This window comes from Anguilla anguilla, chromosome 19, assembly GCF_013347855.1.
Source record: "Anguilla anguilla isolate fAngAng1 chromosome 19, fAngAng1.pri, whole genome shotgun sequence".
Taxonomy (NCBI): Eukaryota; Metazoa; Chordata; class Actinopteri; order Anguilliformes; family Anguillidae; genus Anguilla; species Anguilla anguilla.
In genome coordinates, this window is record NC_049219.1 from 11,909,817 (window position 1) to 11,925,496 (window position 15,680).

General features: G+C 47.5%; 1 protein-coding gene across 6 annotated transcripts in view; it reads right to left on the minus strand.

The window, feature by feature from the left end:
• Window positions 1-15,680, minus strand: part of eps8a (epidermal growth factor receptor pathway substrate 8a) — a 52,712-nt gene that overhangs the window by 26,144 nt on the left and 10,888 nt on the right. The window contains exons 1-2 of one of the 6 annotated variants that reach the window (XM_035401893.1): window positions 14,744-14,982; window positions 3,020-3,232 (exon numbers count right to left, since the gene is read on the minus strand). The exons of 1 other annotated variant lie outside the window; for it this stretch is intronic. The gene's annotated coding sequence lies outside the window, so the exon portion shown is untranslated. Of the gene's footprint in view, window positions 1-3,019; window positions 3,233-7,346; window positions 7,509-14,743; window positions 14,984-15,680 lie in introns of those variants that run through there. 4 more of the 6 variants (XM_035401894.1, XM_035401897.1, XM_035401891.1 and 1 more) reach the window with 4 other exon arrangements.

Here is a 15,680-nt window from a genome sequence, read left to right on the forward strand (position 1 = left end):
GGAAGGCGTACTTCAGTCTCCTGCCTAATGAGGCGGCATTAAATTATCACTGATCACAGCACAAGCCCCCGATACAGCCGCATCCAAACATATCAGATACTGTTCACAACTATTACACCGAACAGTGAAAAGTATTTCTGTCTTATGAGAGACATTTCTGCCGAAACAACTTCGCCCTCTCCTGCGATCTTCAACAGCTCCCACTGTTACCCTAACCACTCAAAATATTGTGTACTCGGGTACACTTTGTGAATTATGCATATTTTCAGCCTGACAAACTGCTTACTGTAAAAAAGTGCCATAGCTACCATAGGCTAATTAACAGCTAAAATGAACTGTCTGTTTGAAATTAATTCAGTTGAATCAGGCTTTGATTCAGTTACAGATTACACAGTATCTGTGGCTTTTCAGTCAGCAGAAACACTGCTGTGTCTATAGCCGTAGAGTTGAGCGCAACGTCCACACAATCCCCAGTGATGGCGAACGCAGCCGAAAAGCACTGAACGGGTCTGACTGAGAGGAGGAGGAGGAGGACGAGCTTTGGGACGCAGACGGGTAACTCCACAGCGGGGCCCAAACCCGACTTTACCGTCTGACCTCCCGCGAGAGGACAGGCTCCACGGGGGTCTCAGCGCACCGGAGAAAACCTGACAAAACAGGTTAAAGTGCAGCACACGCGGTTCTTTTAAGCAGGCGCTCAACGTCCGTGTGAATCAATGCTAATCCCAAAAAAACGCACCCACCGTTACACACCTTCGGCACGCTGGCGGCGCTGCGAGCTTTAATTAAGCATATACGGAAATCAGTGTCAGGACATGCTATCAGGTGACAACGTGTAGGCTAAAGGCAGTTAAATATTTAAGCGACTGCTTTGTTGCCAGAGGAGTGTCATCGCGAAGGCACTCGGTCGTTAATGTTTCGCCTGAAAAAAACCAAAAAAAAACCCCTTCGCTGTCACTTTGAGCTATCCGTCACCAGACCCGTGTCCACCAATAAGAAGACATCGTGCGGAGTGGGTCATAAAAGTTGTTTGCCCCACAGTGTGAAGAAATAAACGCTTTAGTGAACGTTTTTGGCTCTACTCCGGTGCTGTGGGGGGGGGGGGGGGGCAAACGCTTATCCTTGGAAAATAATAGCAGTCTCTCACAGTTTTTTTTTTTTTTTCCCCCCCAGAAGAAACCCGTGAAACTTTAGATGGGACTCTGGACACTGTGAATAGGGAGCTTTGGCAGTCTGCTCACAGGGGTCATTGGGCAACTTTAGCAGGGCTAAAGGGAGCCTGACGCAGACCATACGAACGCAGACAACCAGAGCCAACAGGCACACAGGCATCGGCATGCAGATACCACCCACAAGCACTCACCAGTAGAGCGCTTTACTGCAGCTCTCATTACAACTGACTCAGCCACAGACTACCTGCAGGTTCTGTGTTTATGGCTTTCATGTTCCCATCACGGCTGCAAATTAGATCTCAAGCAGGGGGCGGGAAAAAAAAAATTAAAGGTGCTCAACAGGCATTCAAAATGTTTTTTTAAAAAGAGGAGCGACCCATTGAACCGTAATAAGTGAACACTGTTTGGACAGCACAAACATTGACGATGGCAGGTAACTGTGCGGTTGGGACGGATGCCTCAAAGTTCACCGGGGTTCAGAGCATAGAGTCAAACAACAAGCCATGTTTTCATATTGAGTTACCTGCCTAATAACATGCTACACCTAAGCAAGCTAGTTGGCAAATATAGTTAGTGCATGATATAGTTTAATTAGCAGATATACTGTATATGAAGCACACCAAGTAGCCAGTGTCTGTAACTTCCTAAATGGGAAGTGCCACTATGCTCCATTTCGTCAATAAGATACGTCCATGGAAAGCAGAGGCAGTTCCCACTGGGTATATTTGTTTGTGTGTTTATGGATAGTTCTTCCCTGGGGACTTGGGGAATGTTCTGCCACTGTTATGCTTTAGTGTCAATGGTGTGCACACAAACACAAATACACACGCACGCGCACACACACACACACACACACACACACGCACACGTACAGACACGCACACTCGCACACACACACACACACACATTGTTTGTTCCACCAGGCCTCACTCCCTTGAGAACCCGATTAACCCCACTAAGGTCGAAGGCCCGGCTAGCCATCTGTCAGGGTAAAGCACACCAGCCTCTCCACTTTCCATTTCCCCTCTGCAGAGGCTACACAGACCACTGGGCCCACAGAAGCCCCAGCGCTGCAGCCCACTGTAGCCCCGGTTTCAAAGAGAATCACTCTGGGTGAAACCTGTTCACTTCCTGTAAATGCCGCACGCATGTTAAACAGGTAGCGTTAGCCATGACGGCACAAAACATTTTTTTTGTGAATGAATTTTTCCACTGGGATTCTCTTCCACAGAAACGTACAGGAAAAGCAGCACACGCTTTAAAGCCAGGGCCCCTTAAAGAGCTCCCTGCGTGTTACTTCAGCAGCCGAACTCGGAGAGGGATAAAGAGGAAGTGCACAAATAATCTTTGTGAAAGTTGGATAAGGTGGGAGAGCGGCCAGGAATAAATCAACATGTGAGCGAAGCGGTTGTGAAGGGCACAGGGGGGTTGCTAAGCTGCGCAGAACCGGAGGGCTTGAATCCGCCTCGGGACGGGAGCGCACAGCCACGAAGACATAAAACACCGAGACCCCCGGGCCTCAGCGGGGCTCTCTGCCCACCGCAAGTGACCATGACACGGACGCATTTTTCTAGTTCGTTTGTCCGCGTTGCTTCAGACTTAAGCAAGGCGAGATCAGGTCTGCGTTGAGTCGATGCTATAAGCGTCATTGCAGAAACGGGATCCTCTTACGCAACGCCAAAGACCACGCTTTCAGAAGCAAAGAAACACAACCGAACGCGGGAGAGAATCTCACTCAACATTTCTCTACGCTGCTGACACAGTTTGGAACACGGGGCTCTTAAACAGGCATTCAATAACACGGCCGTGTCAAAGCACTCCTCCAACCGCAGCGGCTCAAACCCTACCTGAACACGGCCTTAGGTCCAAGACGGGAAACCGGACAGTCTTGACGATGCCAAAACTAGGACCATGGAAGATGGCTTCACGTTGCCATAGCCCCTGAGGAACGTCAGGTTTCAGAATCGCGGTAAGAGAGCGGGGAGCGAGGGTCCTGGCGCGTCCCGGTGCTCCTGGCCTGGACCTGGCGACTCTGCTGGAGGCTGCTGCCGGATTTGCTCCTATTGTGGTCATAAGAAGAGGGAGCTTAAGCCACTAATTAATGCCTCGTTAGGGACGGGGGGCTTGGCTCATGTGGTCACTCTGACGTGAGATTAGCCGCGGCTGACTGACCGGGGGGGGCGGGGGGGGGGGGGAGGCCCCCTGAGCCAGCCGCCCCCAACAGTCAGGCCCCTCGCCATGGAAACAGACAACAACAAAGATGGATGCCCGTGCGATTGGTCGACCCACTGAGAGAGGAGAGGCAGGCAGGCAGGCAGCCGGGGAAGGGACTTGGTCTGGCCAGGATTAGTCTCAGAACAGCCTGAAGACGCTCGCATACTGTCAGGCTTGCGTGGACCGGAGCGCGCGGAACAGCAACACCGAGGATTTCAGGACGTGAAAACCACCAATTTCGGGGTCCTGCCAATAAAAAACCAGGACCATACGCACGTATAATGACTACTTTGGGTAAACGCAGGCGCAGCTTCAAACGCAACGCACGCCACACAGACGTAGCCAATCAACAGCGGCGACTGGCGTGCCAGCGAGCCCAGAGCTTTTTGTTAGCGCTGAGCCGTCAGTGGGGGAGACGGCCCTCTTAAGACCGGTCGAGTGAAACGCCTTTTTCAGGCAAGCCCTTGAACTCCCCCCCCCCCGTTCTGAGTGGGGGACGGCTCAGACCGGGAGGAGGAAGAGGAGCGATGAAAGAGAGAGAGAGAGAGAGAGAACACACTCGCTCAGACTGTTTGTGCTGAAAACACTCCAGACCATTAGTGCTGATGCAGATGAGTGGGCGCAAGGCTGAAGCCTTCTGTTCAGACCGTGGCGGCGACTTTGAATGGGTTCTGTTTACGCGCTCTCCAAAGGACTCGGTTAGCATCTGCCCTGAAGAAGCGACCGTATAAAGCATTTACAGACTCACCTTTTGTACAAATCCCCTAAGCTTAGAGCGTGTAAAGCTGTGAAAGCCACTGACCAGGCAGAACACACACGGTAAGACAGTGTTCAGTAACGACGTACGTGTGAAAATGAAGCCAATGCCAAATGCCTTCACTGGCTGGCCCTATTATGAACCCAGTTCACGCTCAACCTGCTTTTAAGGAACATAATTACATTTCAGTCCAGTTTTCTTCCTGTTCAGTCAAAGAGTAATAGCCAGGTATGGTCCAGCCCAAAAGGGGGAGGGGGAGGAGGAGGGGCGGGGGGCAGCAGAGGCAGCTCTGGCACAGTGTGTTCACACTGCTCTCGTCCGCCCCCCAGTTTCGGGGACAGTGTCTAAAACCGGATTGGCCGCTGAAAAAAACAAGGAAATAATCTTGTTGCGCTTTCAGAAGTTCACTCACAAGCCAATGCGGGATCTGTTAAAAACAAAGACTGCTTCAGACGGGCCTTAATGACACTAACATCGTCCATATTGATTTATAAGGCATGATCCATAGAGTAAACACGGAGACAGTGTTTAAGCAAGGTGGCGAACATTGAGCCAGCGAGCGCAGGGCAGGGCGTGGCCTGGAACCTTCGGTCAGGACTGGCAGTGTGAAAACGCGCGGGTGCCAAGCGCGAGGCGTCGTTTTCTGTGTGCGCAAAACCCCCGTAACTACCGCGTGAACTGGGCTTACCTGCGCGTCACGCGCAGCTGCTGAGCGTTAATAATTGATGGTGAATGTCGGGAGGACGCGGGGGCCAGTCACGCGGTGCCACGGGAACACAATGGGCCGTTGCTGGGTGTGGCCCGGGGACAAAAAAGCCTCGACAGCAGGCGTGAGGTGCGGAGAGAGTGTGGGCGACTCTCTGACTGTGTGGAGAGAGTGCGGCGACTCGCTGACTGTGTGGAGAGAGTGTGGAGACTCGCTGACTGTGTGGAGAGAGTGTGGAGACTCGCTGACTGTGTGGAGAGAGTGTGGAGACTCGCTGACTGTGTGGAGTACAGTACACATGGAGAGTGGCCGGGGATCTTAAGCAAGAGAAGCAGAGTTTTACCCCAGCTCCTCCCCTGGAGATATGTGGAGAGTAAAGTCGATACAAAAAAAGAGAGAGAAAATTATTCAACTACAACCGTGCTAAAGATCTAATCTGAAGATGACATTTAACTTCGCAGTAGCTGTGGAACACAAAAACAGAGTTTGTGTGTGTGTGTGAGAGAGAGAGAGAGAGAGAGAGAGAGAGACAGAAAGAAAGAGAGACAGAGAAAGGGGGTGACAATAAAAGATTGACTGAGAGGAGGGGGCATACAATTCCACTTTATCATACACAGAATTTCTACGACAGCATAACATGCTCAAGGACAGATAAACAGTGAAGAGGTCACAGGAAAAATTCTGTTTTCTGAAGATACACAGACACTACACTACCTACATCTCTCAACCAAGGTCCTTGACGTACTAACTCCACCCGCACAAGGACTGAGGGCACGCGAACCGCAAACACACCGCGATGCAAAACACACTTCTGATTTACAGCGTCATTACGGCACACTTCAGCACGCCATCTGGATCCTGGCCATAAGAGCAAATAAAATAAGACTTAATAAAGTGCCTCAATAAAGAAAATGTTCCTTATCAAGCTGGTGAAATTCCATTCCCTCGGTCGCGGTTGTGTAAAGGCCATTAAAGCTCTTTTTAATTAAGCCATATTGTGCCATGATTAATATTTCATAAGCGGTATTACAAATTTATGCACTATATTGTGTTAGATTTAGTGGCTCAAAGTTGGCAGTTTAAGAAGCTGAAGTATTGCAGAATGCTGAAGTCAAACAAGGTACCGCATAAAGGTGGCCACTAATCTGAGGTTTTTTATTTTTAGTACCCCTTCTCAAATTAGATTTCCCTGGCAAGAAGAAAAAAAAAAAAACAGAAATGTTCTGAAAAATATCCAGCTTTACAACACAATTTAAGAGGATCAAGCAATTAAATGTCCTATTTCCGGTAGAGTCAGAGGGGCTCGTTTCTTCGTCTTAAACAACGGCATGCTAAAATGACTTTTAATATATTACCCATAATTCACAGCGATCCAAGCTACGTAAGCCAGACGGCAGTAATTTCAGAGTGTAAGACAATAACCAGTGAAATTAGATGACTAATGTACAGTTGGGCCTAGTCCTAGACATCAGGCTATATTTACTTATCTAGCTCAAGCTGGTTTCACACACACACACGTGCACACACACACACAGTTACACACACACACACACACACACACATATACACGCATACACAAAGCAGACAGGATCAAACATTAGAGAAGAGGTGAGGGAGAATTCACACAAGCGCACACTGCTGAAGAGGCCTCAGCATAATAGGGTGCACAAAGGCCAGCAAAGGAGCCCGATTAAGTAATAATGAGGGAGGCTGGAACCAAAAGCGGCTGACCTGTAACCCAGAGGAATCTGAGACAGACGCACAACCCCAAATCTGAGCCAGGAAAGAAGATGACATTAACCAATATAAAATGCTATCATCCGGTGTATCACAGGAAAACTGGAAGTGAACTAAAAAGTCCTGCCAAACGAAATACTAATTTTAAGTATACCATGTAAATAGCTTTAACAATAGGTGGTAGAGTTCCATGCAGACATTGGGGTTTTCTGGAGAAATACACCAGAAGGTTGTGGGTTCGGACTGGGGGTGGAGAAGTACACAATAATATAGAACAAAATATGATTTGAATCGATACAGCAAAAGAGCTCAACGGACTACATATCCAACATTAAAGAAAGGTTAATCCGGACGGTGGCTAATATTTAGAATAACAAAGCAGCAACAGGGAAAGTAGTCTTTTTTTTTGTAGTGTACAAACAGAACTTTTATTATGCATGATTGCTACAACTTTTGGACAGACCAGCTGCGTTTTAGCTGGATGAGGAATCCGTTGACAGCAAATTTATTAAGAACAAGGATGTTTCTGACTAGTGTTTGTGTAGCGTTAATGAGACTGATATAGTGTAGGTAAGTGCCCCTGAAATTACAAATGTTAATTAAAAAAAAAAAGTCATTAAGTAATTAAATGAGAAATCTCACTGCAAATCCAGCTCCTATTTTAAGACTGTGTTCGTTGGATCATGTCCCAATGGTCCCCCTCTTTGTCATTAACATTTCTTTAGGTACCAGCAGCACAGTTGTTCCGATGCAGATTTACCTTTATTATCAGCGAAGCGATCGTTTCAGTCATGACCCAATTATAGCATTCATCTCACCAACCATCTGCAGCAGGTCCGCTCCACCGTAACAACTCAGCTCCATCATCCATCATCAGTCCAGATGCCCCAGAGAGAGAGAGAAAGAGAGAGCCTGATAGACACTGAGAGATAGAGAGGGAGAGAGCGAGAGGGAGGGAGGGAGAGGGAGAAAGAGAAAGAGAGATAGAGAGAGAGAGAGAGGGAGAGAGGGAGAGAGATAGAGAGAGTGTATGTGTGTGTGTGTGTGTGTGTGTGTGTGTGTGTATGGGGGGGGTGGAGGGGGGGCTTGGCTGAAATGAAAAACTGAATTGCATTCAGGCTGAAATGAGGAATGGAATTGCAGTTCAGTCTCTCACCAATCAGATGAGAGGAGGGCACGTGCCACTGCAGCATTCCCTGCTCACAGGAGACCAAGGCAGCCTCTTACCGCAACCTAAACGAGGCCAAACTCTAAAAATGGAGCTCAATTAGGGATATCCCTGAACCTTGTGTGGCCTCAGTCTTCATTATAACTAAACAGAGCTTCAGAGGTCTCCTGCTACTGTTTATTTCCTGTGAGCACCTCCATTATCGTCATTCCCAAAAAATGGCCAGAGACCAGACTGGCTTATTCCAGCCATTCTTCACTACAGAGCAGGACCCAGGCTGGCTCACTTTGGGTTCTGATTGGTTTAGCATGATCTTGACCCCTGTGTGACCTTGTCTGCCACCAGCACAGCTACCGACAGGAAGCTCAGGGCGGGGTCAGCATTGCGCTGAACATTATATTCTGAGCCACAGGCACAACACAAAGCCTGCAAGACAACAGAGACCGAGCTACGCATTCAGACTTATGTGAATCTGGGAACAAATACATGAAGATCTTAATGTCTGGTGCGCACAGGAAGCCATATTTATTTCACTATGTGAGTGACATAGGGGCTGATGACAGAAAGAAGGTGAAGGGATGTAAAGTAAATAATGAGCAAGACTCGTTCTAGACTGTAGAGTGTGAAAGGGGTATAATGAGTCAGACTACAATGAGTTAGACTGGTCCCATATTCCAAACCAAATTATAAAAGGCTTAAATCTAAATAGGCCAGCAAGGGCACATCATTTCATTACTCCGTTCTTTCTTCCAAGAAGTCTCCTGTCACCCTTCAGCAAGACACAGAGGCTCACAGAAACTAAACAAGAAATCAAGCGACTCCTAATCCGTCAGACTACACGATCGCGGGAAAAACACGGGTCACTTCCAGCGACCGGGAGCCTCAGCGGTCAGTTTCAATCCCATTTTCAGCTGCGATTCGCTCGTCAGAACGAGCTAATAAAAGCAATTCTTTCTGTGCTATATTGACACTGCTGTTATCCCACCTCCACGTTTCACCAGGTTTAACAATGAGGTTCTGAGGCGGAAACCAGAATAGAAAGAGCATCGCAAAAAAAAACAAAAAAACAATCACAGACATCAAAGCTTGACAAGAGCGTGGCTTCACTTTGACCACATTGAAAGGAAGCGCGATGACATCAGGGGAACGCCAATGCTAACACGCGGGGAGGCTAACTCCGTCTGAAGGCCCATCTAACGTTGCATAAGCCTCTTCCATTGTGTCTGCGCACAATATGAAAAACGTCCGATGACAAACGCGTACGTATTCATTGGCTTGGACAATGCCGTTCTGCAGCAAGCCCCTTTGTGCCCCAAAAACAATGGGACAAGGCAAAAAAAAAAGGGTTTGCTCCACCGATGGCCCAAGAGGTGGACTTCAAAAGAAACGTGCACAGGTCCGTGTACACGGGCCGTGAATGTGGTTTGAATGTAGCCTATTCCATAACCAGACCCGGGTGAAATATGTATTTGTTTTGGATTCAAATACTTTTCTGTGCTCTATTTATCTTGCCTGGTATAATTGAGGTCTGCCAGGATGACCAGAAGATGGGGGTTTGCACTTTTTGAGAGTATTTCATTGGTTCCAATACACCAGACCAGATCAGTAAAGTGTAGAAAGGTATTTGAATCCAAAAGAGATATGTATTTTGACCCAGGCCTGTCCATAACCGAAGTCAGCCGGTGAGCTGCGCGCATTCGAGCCGAGCGGGCCGGCGTTCACTCTCTGTCCCCGCGGTAAACCCGCGCGGAGGCCTGCGGCCAGAGGGGGGCACGCCGAAGCAGAGGGCCCGGCGGAGCGGGAACCGCGATCCCGCTGGAAACGCCGCAAGCGCGGCGAACGGAACACAATGACGCCGCGCGGCGACGCTGAACACAATGACGCCGCGCGGCGACGCTGAACACAATGACGCCGCGCAGCGCCGCTTGCAGATAAGAGAGCAGGAAATGGCTTCAATGGAGGCACGCTCGGCCAAACCCCATTCCCAAAGGGATTAATGTCCCAGCATGCTTTGCCCATCGCCGGTGTCAAGTATCAAAAAAAGGAGAACCGGCACAAACAAAACACACAGCTTTTGAGTTCCTCATATTGTTTCCACGCCGTCATTACATTCGGCAGTGAAACTAACTCCAGCCAGCAGTCGTGATTTCACTGCTCTTTAATGCTCTTGGCTAGCCCAAGCTGTCGCTCGAACCTTTGGCCTGGCTGAGGTATCGAAAAGCGAATGAAATCCCATCGTTATCCGGACGCTTCTGCGTCTGGTGGTCACACTGTGAAACTGCAGCGCAAGCGAGTCAAATTTGGCCCGCAGAACAACACGAGATCCAAGCGGGTTTTTAATCATCATCATAAAAGAAAATGAAATCTTGATCCCGCTTGAGCTCCGTAGCGGGATTAGCAACTTTGGCAGCATTAACCCTGTTCAGTTCAGGAGGATATACAGTGCGGGCATTGTACTCCTGTCAATCTCCAGACAGAAGCTCCGCCCATCTTCCTCCAGATCCTGTTGCAACTGAGAACCGAATGGAACTGCTCCAGATCTTCACTGAGGATTTGCCCCCGCAGACCGGGTTACATCACCACACCCGCGCTGAATGCTGACCCTGCAGCAGCATTTCCAATGCGGTCTGGAACACAACCGTGAGCGTGCATCTGCTCTTAATTACGGCAAAAATAAGAGCGCAGATGAACGAGTCCAGGGGATAAAATGGGAACACGTGAAATCTAAATTTGGATATGTGCTGCCACATGCACTGCGGGACGCTCGCTTACCAAGTTTCACACAGAAACAAACGGGAACATGCGAAGTCAATACAAATAACCAATGAGTTCATTGCGCACGCACAGCAACTCAACGGACATGGCACCCGCAACACAGAATGAATCTCAATTACATCTAAAATGGAGGATGCACTTAATGCACCAGCCACTGGACTTACAAGCGTATATGAAATGCGGAGTTTAAGACTTTGGCTTGGCCCGTACTGAGGGCTTCTCCATGTCTCCACAGACGTTGTCCCACCACTGTTCTACACCCGCAGGGACGACTCCACACCGCTCCCTAACCGTCACCATCTGCTCTGGGATTAGAGCAGAGAGCTCCCCTGTTAATACCCACAATGCCCTGCTCCCGGGTTAATTGTTGCCCAGAGCTCTGGGGCTGAAGCGCTTAATTAATTCACAGGAGTAAGCAGCGATCACAGAGCTCCTTCACTCTCTGCCGGGAGGTCAGGCCTGCTCTCCGGCTCTCCAACAAGACCCAACACTCAAAGGGATGCGCGGATCACCAGTGGGCATGGCCGCCATTTTGAACATGCCGTTGGCTTCCGGCACCAGGCCCGAGGGTGATGGGACATATGGCGATGGAATGGAAGGATCCGCATTGTTGGCCTCACAGCATGAAATGATATTGGAGGACGGTGGTCTGTCTCAGACGACCCTGTTGCTGGCCGGGCCCGCTGTGCTGGAACAGCCACGCGATGGAAGCGCCATTTCCTCCACATGGACGCTGCTCTGCACTTTTCCCACGGAGAGCCGCCTCTCTCTGTTACATCGAGGCCCTTGGGCGAGCGCGCTGCGTCCCCCACTGCGGCAGAGCGCTCATGGGAAAGAACGCGGGCGTGTCACGCACCCCCGCTGTCCATGTCCAACCAGCTGCTCCAAAAGAAACAGGCTTCTTCTACCCCCCCACACACCGCTGGGCCTTCTGCAGCTGGGACAGCCTCCAGAAACAGGCCCCCACTCGGCCTGTTAGCCACAGGAATGGCTGCCAGAGAAACTTTCCCACTGAAGTTGCGGTCCCCATCAGGTCCCAGAAGAAAACATCTGGCCAGTATCTACGGTTCTGGAACTTATTCTCCCTGAAAAACATGGTGGATGCCATGAGGGCTCGTCCTTAGCCTAAAAATAGACCCGTTTGCCTTCGCCCCGCGTGCTGGAGAAACAAACGGCCAGATAAGAGCGAGTGTGAAATAATGCTGACTCTGCAATCGCAGGGCCCATATCTCTGCAAATGAAATCAGTTAAAGAGAGAGGTCACCTGAGACGAGCTCCAACAGGCCGGGCTGCTCATTCAAAAAGGCAACGGGCCCGCGTTCGCCGTTTGCAATGTGCTTTAGCTCAAATCGTCATGCTGCACTTTCAACAAGTGTCAGATTTGACTTCAACAAGTGTCCAATGACTGGAGACACCCTTTGGGGGCACTCAATGACATGGACACTGTTAAAAAAAAATATATATATTTTTAATTAAATAAAATAAAGAAAAAACACATGACATCACAATCCCTACAGCCATTATCAAACAGAGTTCCTCAGAAAGAACGAATACTTTGCTTTCATCAAAACCAAACAATTACAGGGTTGTGCAAAATAAACAAATAAATAAATAAATAACTAACAGCACACCCATTCAGCCGAGCTAATAACAGAGGACTTGAAAGCGCTCCAGCGCCAGGGCAGTCCAAAGTGCACACAGAAGGACCCTCACACTGGGACCGGTGTGAAACAAGGAGAGCTGGAGCACTCTGGGGCTCTGAGAAATAAACGCCTTTAATAAAACAGGGTGCCTGACAGCCTGACCTCCGGAACGTCTCCCTCAGGGTGAACAGAAAGCTGTTCTGCCTTCTGAGCGCTCCAGTGCTACGGCTCCCTGTGTTTCAGGCTGATCCCCACGATGGTATCTGGGCCATAATCCTTCTAAATGCATTTTAATTACAGGGTTGTATCAACAGAAAGTACAGCCCGCAGACACGAAGCTTTAAAAATTGCTCAAAAACCTAGCACACTTTGCAGTGCTATTTCACGATGGATTTTTTTTCAAGAAGGACTCAAAATGTTCCTCACCTTTAAGCTACAGAACAGACACCATTTCAGTATCCTTGGAGTAATCTGACAGAGTCCAATCCACACCGACACAGAGTCCAGTACCGATAGACACAAAGTCCAGTCTACACAGGCGCAATCTTCTGATCAGATTGTTTGCATGATGTACTGGTTGATATCAAGAAGACATGTTCATCATCAGGGTGAAAGAATTATCATCAACAAAAAGACACAGCTAAACCTTACCAGATGTCAAATGCCCTGAGAATAATTAAATGGGAAAATGATCAATGGCCACTCATTTGGCTCCCAATTTCTAAGAGGAACATTTAGAAAAAGAAAAAAAAAAGTCTTTTGGAAGTCAGAAAGATCGCGAAGAAACGACTAGTTTCATTGAACCTAACAGAAACAGCACACTATGCCGCATACTGGTGGCTGGCACTGCAATTTCTAATGTCACACTGGAATTTTTCAGAGATGGGTGGTACCATGCACGTGAAATCAAAGTACATGTCGAAACCATTGCACGCGAGCACACGTTGGGTTTTAGCAGAAGAAAGCAATCAGTAGACAGAAAAATAGAAATTCGGAAGGCGGTGCTGGTTTTATATATCCAATTTGCCAATTTGCATCGTCGAGACTGCAATTTCACACGTACCCTGCCGAACCCAATCACACAACTGCATTTAACGTCCGTGGAAAAACGCCATTACAAGGCTACTGCAACAAAGAAATGCAGGGTATTGCATTTTGCGCACGTATCCCTTAGAATAAGAAACGTGTCGTTTATTTCATGCACAATCACGGAAGTTGCGCTAGTTTGTCTTTGTACGGACCGTTCCCTGTGCCTCGTTTGCATGACAGGTTATTGAGCTGTTTTATTTATTTATTTATTTATTTATTTATTTATTTATTAGTAGCCACATTTGAAAATTTTCTTAATTGAAAAAGGCTTTGGGCATATGATGTAACGGGTAATTTCGGTCTCCGTGTGTCATTTTCTCAAAATAAATCACATGAACACAATAAAGAATAATATTATACGCAGAAAACACCCGCAAAGCGTCTTGTTTTGCAACCCTTTTCAAACAGATCACAATTATAACTTGACACTAAGCAGATCGCCCCTTCATTGAACCCAGCATAAAAAAACAGAGAACATCCGTAATTTTCAAGACACTCTAGGGATTCAGTTTCGTCTTGACCAAAACAAAGGACCACAGCGTCGGCAGCACTCATTACTGTCACGCTAACCACACCGATGGCCATTGTACTATCGTCTGCAGCATCTTTCAGTAGCTTCTATGATTAAATGTTTTATATTGATAACAAATGCGTAAATGTTTGCTATGCTTTCAAAATATCAACCAATGTTATTATGTTTGCCAATAGGCAACTGGTATTATCCTGCCTCCCGGATTACAAACTTTCTACATCGCCCACCTTTCAGTCGCCACTCTTTAAAACCCTTTACACTGTATTTTATTTTTTATAATGCACTCTCGGATAGCGTAACATAGAGGTTTTCGTGGCCTCGGCTTTAGCTATTAGGTTTTGGATGACATGCGGGTACTGAACAAGGACGCTGGGGCTGTCTGTGTTATGGCAACCGTTAAACACAAACAGGAGTCGGCGTACAGGTGTAGCGTTTTCCTACCGCTGCATAAGCATAAGCACAAGCATATGCACAACTCCATTCTCCGCGTGCCAACGTTAATCAGACCGTGCATTTAATCAATTTTAAAATTCACTTCTCAGTAGCCCTGCAGCAACAATTGCTTGTCGATATCACGGGGAGATCGGACACACAACATCGACTAAAGGTTGCCAGCAAATGTCAGTCGAAAAGATAATGTTTAATCGGAAATTTGTTTTGGCCTTGTGGTTAAGAACACCCTTAAAATTACAAGATGTAAAACTTCTGCACGATCCTTTATAAACATAAAAACACATGCATATGGATATGCGATTTCTTCACATTCAGGCTTAGTTTAGCGACCAGTCTTTGTAAGTTATATGTCAACCTCAGCGAAAAGCAACACAATTCCTGGCGAGCGAATTTATTTTATTTCTTATAATGTATACTTCCCATCAAGGAAATGGTCATTTAGCAAGATGATTAAGAACGCACTGAGTATAAAGTGTGTGTCGGGGAAAAACACTTACCTGCTTCTGTCGAGACAGATACACTTTCCCTGTCCAGCAAGTGTTAGCTAACGCATGCTATGAATTGTATTTTTCATTGAGTTGAACGGTAACAAAGTTGGCCACACAAATCCAAAATGCAAAGAACTAACGCACCGCGAAAATACAAACTATCTTGGAAGGCATACGAACTGGGCACTGGCAAGCAGTACTATCACGCGTGTGAGATTCCTCTGAAACGTTGACTATTTCCTTGCGTTCGTCCTGCCCTAAGGTCCGCCTCGCCCAGTACTCAGAGAAGGAGAATGACGCCCCCTAGCGCCACAACATTGGGTGGACAAGAGCAAGACGCACGGGGATGCGTACAAAAGTATCCAGCTACACCGCCCTTTCTTCAGTCTTTCGCCTTCAGATGGTGTGTTTTAGAGGGGAACCCTATTATCGTCCTGGGACCAAGCTGAGAAATGCTGGGCGCAGTTCGAACGCAGCCGTGGTCAGAAAAAAACCCCAAAAACAATCTAAGCTTCTTCTCTTTCAGTGCTACATCGATTACCATAAATGCAGTGCAAACCTTTCCTGCCTGCACTAATTCATTCATAGACTTCTCTACAGGCAGACATATTTAAACACTTCAAATACCAGAATGCATTTCAGATACCAAAGCAGTCTACACAATTCTCAACATTCAAAGGTCCATTCAAAATTCTCCTCATTCAGAAGAATATTTCACTACAGAAAAATAACACTATATCACTTTGCATTTAATCGCATTCACATAAGAGTACACCTACAGGAAAAGCCCCTGGAAAAGACCTACAAGCAAGAGAAAAGGATAGGATATTGTGCAATTTGGTTAGGCAAATCTAGACAACAATGACCTCTTGAATTTAATTCACAATCAATGAAAAGATAATGGGTAGTCTTGAAAAACACGCCATGTTAGTCATTGTGCCATTGT